Genomic DNA, 16391 nt, shown 5'->3' with positions numbered 1-16391 from the left:
CCTGTCTCTTTTTTTTTTTTTTTTTTTTTTTTAAGCATTTCTGCTTTGGAAATTAATTGCAGTAAGAAAAAGGCCCAGAAACCTGGATGGGGCCTAGAAATCCAGGTTTCTTCATACTGCAAGCTCCAGGGAGCTATGTTGTATGCACACTTCACTCCTAATTACTGCCATCGAAAGGTCTCACTAATCATGCCCTTGAACTCGACACACAAGGAGTCCTCCCTTTACCTCTTTCCACACCTGGATTCACGACAATCACTCCTGCTCCTGGTGCCTGAGGTTGGTATAGTTGGTGGCAGCTTATAAAGCTCTCTCCCTGTAACTTGTAAGGCAGGTAAAAACAGTCTCATGCTCCTCATTTTACAAGTGGGCAACCTGTGGCCCAGAGAGATTAAATGACTCGCTTGAAATCACATGAACAAGAGAGTTGTCTGGAATGCAAGTGCTTTTTCTCAAAATCATGCCTTCTTTCTCTACATTGGTATTTCCCAAAGTGTTCTCCACAGAGCACAAGTTCATTGAGAATTATGTGAATGGAAAGAGGAGTTCCATGATCTAATAAAGCATTTACTTCTTTTTCTACTTCTCTTACGGTGATACGCTAGGAACATCAGCCGATTAGAGACTCTGAGATGTGATCTGTATAATCCAGGGTTTCCAAAAGGTATTTATGAATAAGAAGAGTTCACATTAACTGAGTACTTACAGTGCCAGGCCTCATGCTCAGTATTTTACAAGCAGTAGCTTATTCTATCCACCAACCATTCTTATGATCTTTGTATTGTGCTTATCCACATTTCACCAATGATGAAACCAAGGCCCAGAGAGATAAAATGACTTTCCCAAGTTTACACAGTAAACACACGACCAAGAAATTTTAAACCCAGCCGTCTGACTGTATGCAATATTTAGCCACCGAAATGTTCTCCCTACAAGCCCTCTTTACCCCCCCACCCCCACAGAACTAGCCTCTTGAAGAATCCATTTGGGGAATGTAGTTCCCCCATTCACCCATCTCTTAACCATAACCTTGCCTTTTTCTTACTACCTCAGCTCTCAACACCCAGAAAAAGGTGTTACTTTCAACCACTGTGTAAAGAAACTTACTTGCTGGAAAATAAGACAGATATTTGGCTACAAGGGGAGAAAGAAAGGTGTAGGGAGCATGAACACGGTGCCAGGAAAGTAACCAGAGACAGGGCCCTGAGAGATGAGACAGGGGGACATAAACAACCAAATAGACTTTTTTCACAGTTTTGCTCTATAAGCTCAGAGGAAGAATCATAACAGAATTCTCAGTTGAATCGATCAAACTCATCTCTCTATGCAAAACTTAGTGATTTAAAACAACCACCATTTATTTGGCTCATAATTCTGTGGGTCACCTGGTGGTTCGCTGGACTGGGATTAGAGTAAGGCAAGTGAGGTGCCTAGGGCACAAAATTTAAGGAGGCACTCACTCTTAGGGTCATGCAATTGTCAACCGTGTACTTGTATGATTCTGCACGCGAGTGCCTCCTTAAATTTTATGTCCTAAGCACTTCATTTGCCTCACCTCAGTGCCAGTTGTGATGATTCTTCTGAACTAAGCCTGTTGGGGTGATCTCTGCTGTGTTTTTTTATGCTATGCTACGGTGGTCAGGTCATGAGTCAACTTACAGCTTGATGATCTAGGAGAGCCTCACTCACGTGTCTGACATTTTGTAGGCTAATGACTGGGGCAAAGGGGTGGGTGTACTGGACCTCCATATACCTCTTCATTCAGCAGCCTGGGCCCAAGCTTCTACATCTGGTGTTCTTTATAAATTCCTATAAGCAGTGGTATATATCCACCATGAGGCTGCTAATTGCAATGGCAGGGAAATGGACCAAGGAAGGCCAGTTCAATGGAAGGCAACAACTGAAACCACCTAGTCGTGGTTCTGCTACTGGGCGTGCACACACACATACCCACGCACACACAGGTGCACACACACAGATTCACAGTGCCAAAAAGACTGGCTAACAAGGTCAGTTCAGTCAACAACCAGTCAATTTAATGGAGAGGAAAAATCTAAGTCAAAGGACATACTTGACTAAATTGGTCAGTCAATTCACTCCATTCAGTCAGGAGAAAAGCTCCAATAGACACAGCTCAGTTGTCTTTGGGGAGATGGAGAGCAATAATGAGGCACAGAACCCAAGGAAAGAGAGGTGAATTGCAACACAAAGAATTAGGTTAAATGTAAGGGAAAGTTTTTGACAACAAAGAGATGTCCAAATGGCTCCTTGAAAGGAATTTCACAAGCAGAAGACAATGGAAATTTTTCAGTAGAGAAACAAACTGGGAGAAAAATATTTGCAATGCACGCAACAGGCTAAGAGTTGATACCCCTATTTTTAAAGGCTTTTACAATTTGACATGAAAAAGACAACACATGCAACAGAAAAACAGCAGAGGGGCGCCTGGGTGGCTCAGGCATTAAGCATCTGCCTTCAGCTCAGGTCATGATCCCAGGGTCCTGGGATTGAGACCTGTGTCGGGCTCCCTGCTCAGTGGGAAGCCTGCTTCTCCCTCTCCCACTCCCCTTGCTTGTGTTCTCTCTCTCTCTCGCTGTCTCTTTGTCAAATAAATAAATAAATAAAATCTTAAAAAAAAAAAAAAAAGAAAAGAAAAACAGCAAAGGTTATGAACAGGTGAATCATAGCAGAAAATCTCGACTTGCTCACTCAGATTCCCAACAGAAAGTGTCTCAGAATGCAAATGGCAAAGCTGTATGTGACAAGGCAAAGTACCCTCACTTAATATCACAAGAAAATACTTTTTACCTTTCAGAGTATAAAAAGAAAAACTTAAGCAATTGATAGTATTCAATACTGGTGAGTACCCTCATACACTGCCAGTGGGAGTGGGAATTGTTGGAACTTTTTGTATTCTGGCAGTGGTTCTAAAAATCTTAAATACACATGCCCTTCGACTCAGTATTCTCACTGTGGGCAATGTCCTCTATAGAACTGAAAGTACAAGCTTATATGGAATTTAAAGCAGCATTATGTATAATGGCATAAAAGATGGAAACAATATAATATCCATCAATAAGGGGACGATAGAATAAAGTCAAGTACACCTCTTTAACAGAATACTCTGCAGATATTTTTTGAATGTATTAGATCTACAGTACTGACCCAGAGGAGAAACGTCCATAAGGTATTGGCAAGTAGAAATTGATTGTAGAATAATGTATATAGTGTGGTCACAAAAGGGGGGAAGCCTGTGTGTTTATGTGTGTATGTGCATATAGAACTGTATGGAAATATGCACATCAAGCTAATAATACTGACCACATTAGGAGGATAAAGTTGGAGGAAGAGGAAGATGGGAAACAACTCTCTTTTTCCCTTCATACACCGCTTTCCTTTTTGTTACCATGGAACCTATTATGTTTTTGAAGTAAAAAATATCAGTGTTTTTATTTAATATGGAGGAAATATCACCTTTTTTTGGTTAGCAGAAATTGAAGTAAAAATACTTAAAGGCATGTTCCACATTTAATACCCCAAGGTCTATTAGGAAACAACAGATGGCACTTTCCCACTCTTAGAACCATTCTGTGCAAATCCAAGAGAAAGAATCCTTTCTCCCCACTGATTAGAAAGTCTGTCACAGTGGAAGCTGGGCTCTTGGGAAACTATGTTGTGGAATCCAGGTCAAAGGCCAGTGCTGATGTCCGTAGTCAGATGGCAGGGTATATGTTCATGGCGCGGGCTGTGTGACTACAACTGAAAGATTAAAAAAAACCCAAAAAACAACTAGTTTCTTATGTGTCTCAAAACCGGTTCTAAAGGCATTTGCCAAAAAGGAAGTCTAGAAAGTTTGAGCAGTAGCGGCTTCTGTGGTGTAAGCGGGTAACCAAGTAAGGTCACGACTTAAAAGGCCAACACCCAACTGCTTCGAAGTTGTTCTCATCTGTTGGTGTAAGCGGGTAACCAAGTAAGGTCACGACTTAAAAGGCCAACACTCAACTGCTTCGAAGTTGTTCTCATCTGTCGGTGTAAGAGTGTTCTGGTGCGTTGATATAAAAAGCACTAAAGGCAGTCTAATTTTATGGGCACACCAATTCTTTTCAGTGCAATAACTACCGAACCCTGGATATTTGTACTTTTCTCTCTACCTTGGAGGAATGGCCTCAACTGTTTCCGGTGATGTAATGCACAGCTATCCTCTTGGCACCTGCATTCTCAGAATCCTGAGCCCTGCAGAGTGAAAACTGACCTCATATGGAAAGCCCAAAGGATGCTGTCATGCCTATTTCTACTACCCTCATTACCAAGAGAGGCCACCATCTTTGAGTGTCTCTTTACTATGTGCCAGGCATTGTGTCAGGTGACAACAAAATCAACTCACCAAGAGCTTCAGTAAGTTGCCTAAGGCCACAGGGCTAGTATGATTAAGAGTGAGAGACTGAAACCCCTCTGATTCCAAAGCCCTTTGCTCTTAAGCTCTTTATTATATACCCTAAAGGGCCACAGTGGTTCTCCAGCTTTAGCTCTCAGTCCTATTTATGTCTTGATTCATCCATTAATTCATAGAATAATCCTACCAAATTTACTGAGCACCTACTATGTGTAAGGCAATGTACTGAGGATATAGAGAAAAATGAGATAGCATTCCCATCCTTGGGAAATTTACATTACGTTGTAGGATATAAATAAGAAGCCATGAGTGTAATGTAGTGGGACAATGTAATATACACAAGGAGTCAGGGATGCTTGGGAGCACGTATGAGAAAACCCCAGTCCTGGCTGGCAACAGGGGAAAGACAGCTGTTTTAGGTCCAGAGAAGGCTTGATTGGAAAGAGACCATCTCAACATGTCTACAGGTCAGTCACAGATCCTGACATTTCTTTAGTACTTTAGTAAGATCTAGAAAGTATAAGATATAGGAAAGCCCCTAAAGGAGGAAAAGGTGGAGAAAGCCACGTGAAAAGAACACAATCTTCCTTTTCTTAAAAAAAAAAAAAAGTGACAAAATGTTAAGTTCCAGAAATTAGTATGATGTGGTCACTCACTAGAAACTTCCACTAATGCAATTAGAAATAAAAGCAAAGCACTTGATGAATTGCCAGCAGGACAAAACCATCAGAGCATGGAAGTTGCTCGAACTGCTTGAAATATACAAACAGGGAACTGAGGGGTCAGCTTTTTGACATCTGAAGTATGTGAGAAAGATTCTCTATCAGACAGAGTAAGTGCTATCTAGGGTAGATTATTTGCAGTTTATTGTGATAAAAGGAACTAAGTGTATCTCCGAATGTATGGTTCCTTAAACCTTACTTCATATTACATCTTCTTAAGAAGACACAGAATATTGAAAGATAACAATTGATGCTGTTATTTTAATGAAGCGTTTTCTTTCATAGGATAAAGAGAGATTAGGTCATGTTAATCTAGCTTCTCTTAGTTTCACCTTAGAAGATGACCGTGGGGAGGGTCTAAATGCACAAAGCAGTCAAGTTGGCCCAGGAGGTTAATGAATGCTACTGAGGAGACCAAGGGTGTGGGTGTGGGCTCATTAGACACAGCGACATAGCCAAGTATAGAAAAACAAGAAAAAGGAGCCAGCTACATCCTGCCATTAGGTCAGTGGACACCAGCTTTGTGAAAATGGTACACCACTAACCCCTAGAATAAAGCATCCTGAGAACAAGTGATGCCTTGGATCTATAGCTCATGTGGAAAACTTTTTGTTCATCCACTGCATCAGGGGATCTACTCTGGAGGAGTTAATGACCAGATGGGATTTGCAGTTCAATTCCTTACAGGCTTATTTTGCCATTCTAAATAAAGAGGGGGGGGAGAGAAGAATGTTGGAAGTAGCCAACATATACCAGTTATCTATTGCTGTGTAACAAATCATCCCAAAACTTAGTGATTTAAAACAACCACCATTTATTTGGCTCATAATTCTGTGGGTCACCTGGTGGTTCACTGGACTGGGATTAGAGTAAGGCAAGTGAGGTGCCTAGGGCACAAAATTTAAGGAGGCACTCACTCTTAGGGTCATGCAATTGTCAACCCTGTACTTGTATGATTCTGCAAGCGAGTGCCTCCTTAAATTTTATGTCCTAGGCACTTCACTTGCCTCACCTCAGTGCCAGTTGTGATGATTCTTCTGAACTAAGCCTGTTGGGGTGATCTCTGCTGTGTTTTTTATTCTATGCTACGGTGGTCAGGTCATGAGTCAACTTACAGCTTGATGATCTAGGAGAGCCTCACCCATGTGTCTGATGTTTTGTAGGCTAATGACTGGGGCAAAGGAGTGGGTGTACTGAGCCGCCATATACCTCTTCATTCGGCAGCCTGGGCAAAAGCTTCTTCATCTGGTGTTCTTTATAGATTCCTATAAGCAGTGAAAACGAGCAATTTTCACGTCTCTGCTTGCACTACGTGTGCTACTGCCCAAATGGCCAAAGCAAATCACACAACCAACCCCAGAGTGAGTGTGGAAGGAGATTTTATGAGGGCATAGAACAGGGAGATATGAATAAATCAGGCACCATTCCTATACCACAGTGCCCAAAGGTCAATTACAGAAATGGAAGAGAATGGTTGTATTGAACGTATCAACTGAATAATTTGTAGCCAGGAAAGGACCAGAGAAGGATTCTTTCCAGGCTGCATCAGCCAGTCAGCAAAGAACTCCCTCGCTGAATAAGTGAAATTGGATCGATGTAATATATGCATGTTTCAAAAATGGGTTTCCCAAGGACATGTCCCACGTATGACGTGTTTCCTAAATCTCTCCCTCTAAGAAGCTTGAGAAGGACAACTTCAACACTCCTATAGGCACCACAGGAGAGATTAAGAATTCTATCCATGTAATTCCTCCTCTGAGAGAAGTTGGGAATCCTTGTTTTAGAGGAAAAGCAACCTTAACTCCTATCCCTAAATACATAAATACCATTTTGCCATTGGATGTAAGGACTACTTCTGTTTGAAACTCAACTGCTCTCCAAATCTGCACCTAATTGCATCAAGAGAGAAAAGCCACCATTTCCCTAATTGGTTATGGGTAGAATTTGGCAAATAAACTAATAAAAAGAAATATCTGGACATTTGCTACTCATTTGATCTCATCTCCTATTTATCTAACCCACTCTAATATCTATCTGGGACTTGGAGCCTGACACAGCCAACCACATTGCCCCAAGTCTGTCTCCAAGCAACTATACAACCATTTTGAAAATGAGGAAAGATGCTTTGTTTCTGTCTTGGGAACTCTAAAGAGCAGAGTTCTGAAGAGCATGTTCCTTGCCTGCTAGGAGCTTTCATTCAAACACCAACAATACTGATGTGTGCAAACAGGAGGACAAGGGAACAGTGGGATGATTGTGGCATCAGTCACCTTACATGGTATACAAGCTTATCCCAAGACAAGTCAGTTGGAGCAAGTGTCAAAGACATCAAGTGTTTGTTCTGAAAAGTGTCAACAGTCTCGGTCACTCCTTCTTCCCTGGAAATCATTCCAGACACAAAGGATCTGAGAGGTTCATTTTAACTTGGTGGAATCCGGGAAGCACATTATTCACTGGTGAGATGAGCTGACTATATTTAATTCATTGACAATGATTCCCCAGGCAGATCATCAAAATGCAGCTGTTGGGGTAATTATGGGACAATGCATTCACACACAGGTGAGATGGGTCATCTTCAGATGAAAGACCTTGCAGCTGAGTTAGGGCTTATTTGTGAGTAAGCACTGGAGGCTTGTTTGAAGACACCCCCAAACTGTTGGCATGACAAAGGATCTGAAACAGTAATGGGAGCACTAGGGAATGTCTCAGACCTTACACCACACACAGCTTGCCCAATAGGTGGATCAATTCCACCAAGTGCCAGCTAATTCTCTAAAACACTGGGTAATTTCCTGCCATTATTTAGAAGCAACTTTTCCCTTTCACTGAATTTTTACTGTAAATGAGAAAGACAAATAGGCCCTTTCAAAACTGAAGGCAATTAAGTCCATCATCCAAAGTTTCCAGAAATGTTTCCATGACTTTCCCTATCATCCCTAACAACATTGCTCATTCCAGGGCAAAACATTCATTTAAGGAGCAATGTCCTACATCTATTCTTTGGGTGCTCACACTGATTTAATAGGCTTTGGTGGAGTTGCTACTCAATTTTTGAAATGCAATTGGTTTTAGTCCCAGTTGGATGTGGAGGAAGGTGACACTACTAGGACATTAGACTTTAGCAGGATAATGGTCTTTTAGCCTACCCTTTGGGAAGAAGAAAAGTCATTGGATTGTAGCATGACTACACGAGGGCAGACGATGTAGGGTTTGAGGATTAGGCAGAGGAGTTTGGGCTGAGCTTACCCCTCCCAGACATACTCTCTACTCCATTTATACTGATTATCCCATTGTTGCCCCAACTCCAATGTTTCTCACTCTTAAATTTTCTAGGCTATTTCTCTACCTGAAAATATTTGCCTATCAAAATCCTAATAAGGGGGCAACTGGGTGGCTCAGTCAGTTAAACGACTGCCCTCAGCTCAGGTCATGATCCCAGGGTCCTGGGATTGAGCCCCATGTTGGGCTCTCTGCTCGGTGGGGAACCTGCTTCTCCCTCTCCCTCTGCCCTGCTGCTCCACCTGCTTGTTCTCCCTCTCTCTCTCTGTCAAATAAATAAATAAAATCTTAAAAAAAAACAAATCCTAAGAAGTTTTTGAAGCCTAGATCAAGTCCCATATTTTCCGATAAGTTTTCATTGCACAGACTAAGGATATCTGTCCCTCTTCATAATCGGGAGCACCCACACCAGCATTTGGCTATACACCTCTTGTATTGCTTTATGCATGTCTTTCAAGTATTAGCCTTGCCTCCCTAATTGGATTGTAAGATCTTCAAAGGCAGAAACCATGTATGCTTTGTTGCTCATGGACTACTTTCCCTTCTATACACACACAGTGCCCAGAGGAGCATCTTGTACATAGCAGACAATAAATGTTAATTATCTATGTGCCAGTAGAGGTCATCGGAGAGTCTTGAGTAGGTAGGTAGGCTTTTAATGAGAGCAAAGTCCTCAGAATTGTTCTGAGGCAAACTGAAGGAAACAAAGTACATCAGGTTGCTTCTCTCGCTAATAAATCATATTCTAGCACAATTAGCTAAATTGGTTCACCCTACATGGAGCAATTGTAGAGAGGTTGCTACTTTGAGGGAAGGGTGAAGACTTCTGTTTTGTTTGTCCACAGGTACATGTAGTCATTTTGGTCAGATAATCAACTAAGTGACTGGGGTTTATGGACTATTATTTCCTGCTTTTCAACCAGTGGTTATTAACATCAGACAGATATAACCCCTGTGGTGAGACAGCCATAGAGCCAAGCTACCCAGGGAGAATGATTAGTGTCACCACGGTCAAGATGATGAAGTGGGGAGATCAAAAGAACCCTGAACTAGGGAATCAGGAAAGCCAAGTTCAAGTTTAGTCCCAGATCTAACTGGGTGATTGATGAATTGGCCACTTCATCTCTTTGATTCTGAGTTTCCTCATCTATAAAAAGATGTTCAATAGCTCAAAAAGGCTGTAAGATGATAAAGAATCATTGCATCTTAAAACTGGCTGAGACATGGTCTGAACAGACAGCAGGAAAATTTCTCCACCAGTTCTGGGCTTCACCAAAGCTATAGGCCACTAGGTGTAGCCGATAGGCATCGGGAACAGTCTGTGGCCGTAGGGTTTGTCCATCTGACAAGGCCAGGCACACTGTGCTTTATGAACCCAAGCTGTGTTGAAACCCAAGCCAGTGTTTAACTTCTCACTATCTTCAGTTCACCCACATGTCATCCAAGATTCATGGAAGGGAATGTTCTTTTCAAGCAAGGAATTTTATTGAATGTCATAAATATGAGCTGTTACCCTACCTCAGAGCTTTCAGGTTTGTGTTGCTTAAAACACTTCTCTTTTAGGGAGAAATTCAGATGCTCTTCAATTGCACAAACTGTGTTTTATCACTGTTCATGTGTTGGGGAAACAGAGGGATGAAGATGAATTACTTTGGTCAGAAAAGAGTATTCACACACACACACACGGAAAAACCCCTACTAACAACCTACAGACAATGTTAACTGAATGCATGGGTTGAGCCAGCATTTTAAAAACTCACACTGTTATTCATTTAACAAATGCTTTCATGAGTAGATACTCTATCAGGAATTGTGCTACGTGCTGCTTCCAGAGGAAACAAAGTAGGGTTCTTTCTCCCCTCTCCATCCAGGACTCTCTCTCATTCAAACTGTCTCTGCCGGATGCCATGGTGAAGTTGCTGGGGGAGATTAGGGCTGTAGTTTAACCTCTTTGGGCCTCTAAATCAACACCTCACAATTCATGCCAGGGTAACTCATCCTAGAGGGTCAATCATCACACTGCAGTCTTCACCCAATTTCTCAGTCATCAGAGGCAAGGTGCACAAATTATGAAAAAGACGCAAGTTAAAAACAAAGTGGGAAAAGTACATGAAAATGATACTAAGAATGTAAATAGGGAAGGACAAAAAATAGCCATGAAAATCACATTAGTCAGCCTCAAAAAGGTCAGATCAGTCAAATTTTCCATGAGCTTTCATCGACTATATGATACTTCTTTCCCCAGCCAAGGTTGGTGTTCCTGGACCTCCAAGGCTCTAATCCACCATGGGGAGGCCCAGGGGGAACCACCAGGGAGAAAGAAACTCCCAAATTGAATCAGTATTGGTTTCTAAGAACAAGAGAGGGAATCTTCAGCATGGATGCAGTAATTATTCGTTTATTGGTCCAGCAGTAGTCACTGGGGGGATCTAAAATGAAATAATGTTTTCCCCTAGACTGGACAGAGTATAACAACCGGTTATCCAAAAGTAGGTGACACTTGGAAATCCAGATAGGAAGTCAATATCCAGGAAGTATGTTGGCAGATGGCAGGGCCCCAACCACTGGGTTTGGGGTTTATGACAGGATTCCTGTCCCAAGAAGATACAGACAAAGTAGAACTGGAGGTATGAGATTATGAAGCAAGACAAAATGAATAATTGGGAAATAAGGCTGCAGGGCCCTAAGAGCTGGAACACAAAGTCAGGGCTTGCCTAAAACAAGGTTAACCTAATGTCTTTTCTCAGAGTATTAGACAAGGAGACAGTTAATCCTTCTTGACCAAGGCTAGGTTTGGTCCTTGAGAGTAGATGTAGCTGAAGCCTGCAGAAGGGAATTAAGTAGCTTCAGCTCTGGGAAAAGAATATCTAGGCTCAGAAGCAGATAGCCATTTGATACTTAGAGTCCTGCCCTCTGGCAGGAAACTAGTAAAAAGAATTAAACCAAGATTTTATTGGATGTGTCAACCTTTTCCAGAGCACATTTACAATTTAACCCCAAGTAAGAAATAAGTAGAGCACCCACGTAGATATGTTTCTGGTGGAGTTGGGGGTAGGAAGTGCAGAGAGCAAGAAGAAACCTAGTGTACCCAAATGTCACCTGGTCTAGGGGTCCCAGAGATACAAACTGCCTCCGTTGTATGAAGGAGGCATCTGAATTTTTCACCTGGATTGCGTTTTGAGACTATAGGCTGAGAAGATAGACCTTTGTAGAGTTGAATCTACCTGCCCGTCTCCATATCTGAAAGAAAGGGAAAGCATGAAGCAGAGAGGGTAAGGCCTACCCACAGAATTAAAAGCAATCACCTGAAGCCCATTTGGATTCGGATTTTTCATTTTAGGAGTCAGAAACAATTGACCAGAAACCATTACATAAGAAGTCGTAAATTTTGCAGCTTGGTTCCATTTTGCTATTTGTGCCCATTCTCCTGTAGTGATCAGCCTTTAAACCCCTGGAGCAGGGGTCAGAAAACTTCTTCTGCAAAATACCAGATAGTAAATATCTCAGGCATTGCAGGCCATATATTGACTCTTGTCACAACTACTCACCTCTGCCATTAGAGTGCAAAAGCAGTCATAGACAGTATGTAAACCAATGGGTGTGCTGGATTCCAGTAAAACTGTATTTACAGAAACAGACAGGAGCCCCAGGTTTGGCCAGGGAAATAGAGTTTGCCAACCCCCCCTGTAGGCTGCTTTAGACCCTCAAATGACCCATGGGCTTATCATTAGAAGCATCCACAGAGGCAAGGGGCCAAGGGAGATTGCAATCAACTCTGCAACCAGGTTTAGGGAGAAAGAGTCCAAGTTGGGCAAAGAAGCAAAGACGTTGGGCCTTGCTACTGCAAGGAAAGACAGGATCTCATAAGGCATGCCTGGCAAGTAGATGAGACACTAAGGTTGAGCAGTGGAATTCCTTGCGTGGCTTTCTCTAGTGGTACCTCCCACAGTAACTCTCAAATCACAACGCACAACTACCTCCTCTACTTGTCCATGTGGCCACTTCTAGAAAGGAAAAAAATGTAAACCAAAGAAAAGCGAAAGGAAGAAAATGAGCTCAAGGGAGCTTGGAAACAAAGAAGTCTGACTTCTCATTGAAACAGCTCGGGCAAGGAAAAGTCTGAGAGAGCCTGTGATCCTGGCATAGGGCTTTTAGACCTATAGAGAGATTTGAAAAATGCAGGTCACAGTTCTAGCAGTTAAAGGAGTAACTAATAGTCATTAAAAGAACTCTTCTTGAGGTCTGAGTAGGACTGAGGAGTTTTTCTTAAACTTTTTTGAGTGTACAAATGTTACATTCTGTCCTTTGGGACTCTCAGGGATGAACAAGTGTGGGGACCAACTCTAAACTACACTTAAAATGCAAAATAGATTTATGTGGGTGAAGCAACATGTACATATGCTTTGAGATAGTCTATTGGGACATTTTTCTCAACTGTGCCCTGCAAATAACAACCGGATCCTAGACACATAGCCAAATTTTGTAGAATCCAACAGTAATTCCCACGGGAACAAAAATGTCTGTTTCTCACTGTGTCTTCTGACATCCTTGCAGACACTTAAAGGTGAGGGCACTTAGAACACAAAAGATTTGTTATCCCAAGGACAAAGGGTTATAATGGGATAACAACCCCAACTGTAGTCTGCTCCAGGTCAAAACGATCCGATCCCGCTTCTTCTGAACTCCCTCCAGAAAGAAAAAGGCACACCCAGGAACACTGTTCCAACTTAGTCACAACCATGGGGTAAGCCAACTAAGTAACTTCGGAGAAGGGGGGAAGGGAGGTTTACAAAAACACACCCTCAAGCATGTGTGTTCACTCTAGAGCCAAAATGAATCTGAAGAAGAAACAACTCTTTATTTTCCACTTAGTTCTCATTAGGTTTTCTCTCTTTTGTGGTGTGAGCAGAAGACAGTCTCCTTGGTGAATAAGGCTTGAAACAGAATCTAGACAGAACTCATGAATCAGACATGATGGAAAATCAGTGACTCCAATTCATTAACCCAGGACCATGACCCCTCAGTGGCAGAGACCCAGAAATTCTGCTCTCTTGGTTAATGGGCCATCTGATTAAGATGGGACAATTTAGAAACTGAACCTTTTCAAATACACTCAGCTCCATCATGTGCCCATAGATTTGTCCTCATTCTAAAGAGACTCCATCTACTGCAAGCTTGTTTGCACAATCAGAGACATGCTTGTTTATGTTATAAACTGTATTTCAAATATGGCTCTCCTTACACCAAGACCATATCCACAAAAACAGTCAACTGTTTCAATTAAATTGACCAGAAACAATTTAGATCTATTCTACCCGCTAATTGAGATTTGATTTGTAGTACTGTTTGCCCAGTGAAATGACCTAAAGTAAAAAGTATTCAATGATAATAACCAATTCAATGACAATTTATCATAAGGTCTGCATTTTAAGTCAAAACACACGTCCTCTCCTCCTTCTTCTCTTTCCTCTGCCAAAAAACTAACAAACCAGAATGGGTAACTAAGTTTCAGACATTAATGTTGATAATTAACTTCGCTATCAATTACAAACTGGTGACTTTAATCAAAGAGTGTTCTAGTTTATTAGTGGAAATTATGTTGGTAGTTGTGATTTCACTCTGTCAGATTGGCGTAGGGTCAGAATTGGGGCATGGCCTGTAACATGTAATTGGGAAAAACAGGCAAATGTCTCTCTCTTAGTCGATATGTGTCAAGGCTCCTCATATTATGGCTGATCTGATTTCCTCAAGGAGAGTCAACCCTTTATCTTCTGGATTGACTGGTCAGGAAAAATTTGCTTATCATTTTCTGTTCATTGACCATCCTCAGGGCTGTTCTGGTGACTGTCTCTATGGAAGCCTCCACTAGGCTTTGACCCTTTTATGTGACTTTGGGTTCTCAGACTAAGTTTTAGATCATGGCTTACGGAACTCTGACTCCTAACTGGGTGGGCCCCTGGACTGATTTCTCCTGGAAACTTCCTTGGATGTGCTAATTTCTAACCTGAAACTATGGCTCTAACATTGGCTCACAGATCTCTACCTTATCCCTGATATCTTCATTGGGAGAAAGATTTATCTTCTAAGATTTAGCGTGAGAAAAGTGTTTGGATCTATGTCGAAATGAGACCAATATGTTAATTCCCAGTTTTCTTGAGCACAGAAGAAAACATCATGCTCTTAAGTTACTATTAAAAGTATAAAAAAATAAATAAAATAAAAGTATACAGTGTTATAAGGTGTTAATCCAGAAGAGGAAGTAAGCCTAATTTGTGGCAAGAGAGATTTGGTCCTGACAACAAAAGCTCTTTCTACTATAGTCTGGAGTTCCTCAACTATAAAGTGGGGATTGAAATGCCTATTTTGCTTGGTTGTGGTTAAGATTAAAGCCAAGTGAGACCATTGCATAGACTGTGGCTGAATACATGTTTCAAATCAATCAATATTTATTGAAAGCCTACCATATGCCAGACACTGGGAGTTACGGGGATAGAAAGAAGAAGTCTTGGGTTGGTGGGTGAAGTATCTACATATACAGTGTGATCAACAGAGTGCTGTGAGAACCCAGAGGAGAAAGAACAAGTAATAATCTGGGGAACTTAGAGGCAGGCTTGGATGCATATAATTTTGGCAGCTAGAGAGGAAGTGGGGTGGGCTACTCTAAGAAGGTGGGGGTTACCTCGGGAGTGTATTACCTCGGGAGTATAGAAACACTTTGAAGCAGGGCAAGGCCGGATTAAAATCTTTAATGACACTAAGCACTTGAAAAACATATAGCCTCCCTCCATATGTAATTCAAAATAAAAATGATGTGTAAGGAAGTAAAACTAAATTCTGCATTTCTCCAAGAAATAATAAATAATAATAAACATTTACATAGTGCTTACTGTGTTCCAGGCACTGTTGTAAGCACTTTACTTAACTCCTGCAATCTTTAGGACAATCCTATGGGACAGATAAGCATTATTATGTTTCATTTTATGGATGAAAAAACTGGAGAACATCGAGGGTAAGTAAGTTGCCCAAGGTCCCACTGTTGATAAGTAACAGAGTCAGGATTTTGAACCCGACTTATGTCCTTAATTGCTATGCTCTATAGCCTCTTTAAGATGACACTTCTCTCTCTCTCTCTGTCCTTCTGTCTCTCTCCGTCCATCCTTCTTTCCTTCCTTCCTTCTTTCTTTCCTTCCTTTCTTTCTTCTGAGACATCAAATATCAGCAATCAAAAATCAGCAATATTGGTCCTTATAGTGGTTTTGCTTTTCCTAACATAACTTTAGGCTTCATACAAATATATGCTTGCTTCTCAAACTGGAATAAGTGTCATTTAGCTACTGAGGGTATATGAATTTAGAAGCCAAACAAGGTCCATCTTCTTGGAGCATCGATTTTAGTCAGGCATATATAATTATATGGAACTAGAATTTACTGAGCCCTTAATATGAGTCGAGGATTTAGTCCACAATACAACTACATGAGGGGGTAATATTATTATCCTCACTTTAGTGATGAGGAAAGCGAGGCTTATAGAGACAAAGTAACTTGTCCAAGGTCATAGTTAATAAGCAGTGGAGACAGCCTAATTTGAAGGCTAACTTGAACTGATGCCAAGTGCTCTTCGGTACCGTGTTCCACTTCTTTAAAGCACAGATATAGTAGAAAGTGAAATTCACCTACATAACATTTTGAAGAAGTGTCAAACTTGAAGCCAACTGTTTTAGGTTACAAAGTCTGATCCCTCTGATAGGGTAAAAATTCACTGTCCTCAGCCACTATGGCTGCTATGAAAATGAGAAGTCCTCCCCCAAAGTGTACACAACTGGAATTGGATGAGACTGGCAGATCCAATGGGCCCCATTCATATTGACTAATGGAGACCATCTCATGAGCATCTAATTCTGGTTCCCTGTCACAGTCAGGGTCTCAACAAGAAACAGATGGCACATTCAAATTAGGAGAATTTGAGAGATGTTGAATTAAGGGGCTATTCCCCCCAC

The sequence above is a fragment of the Mirounga angustirostris genome, unplaced genomic scaffold, assembly GCF_029215605.1.
Source record: "Mirounga angustirostris isolate CCGP_5_RB_7025 unplaced genomic scaffold, mMirAng1.0.hap1 SCAF_11, whole genome shotgun sequence".
NCBI classification, from domain to species: Eukaryota; Metazoa; Chordata; class Mammalia; order Carnivora; family Phocidae; genus Mirounga; species Mirounga angustirostris.
The sequence above is the reverse complement of the archived record's forward strand: the minus strand, read 5'-3'. Positions refer to the sequence as shown.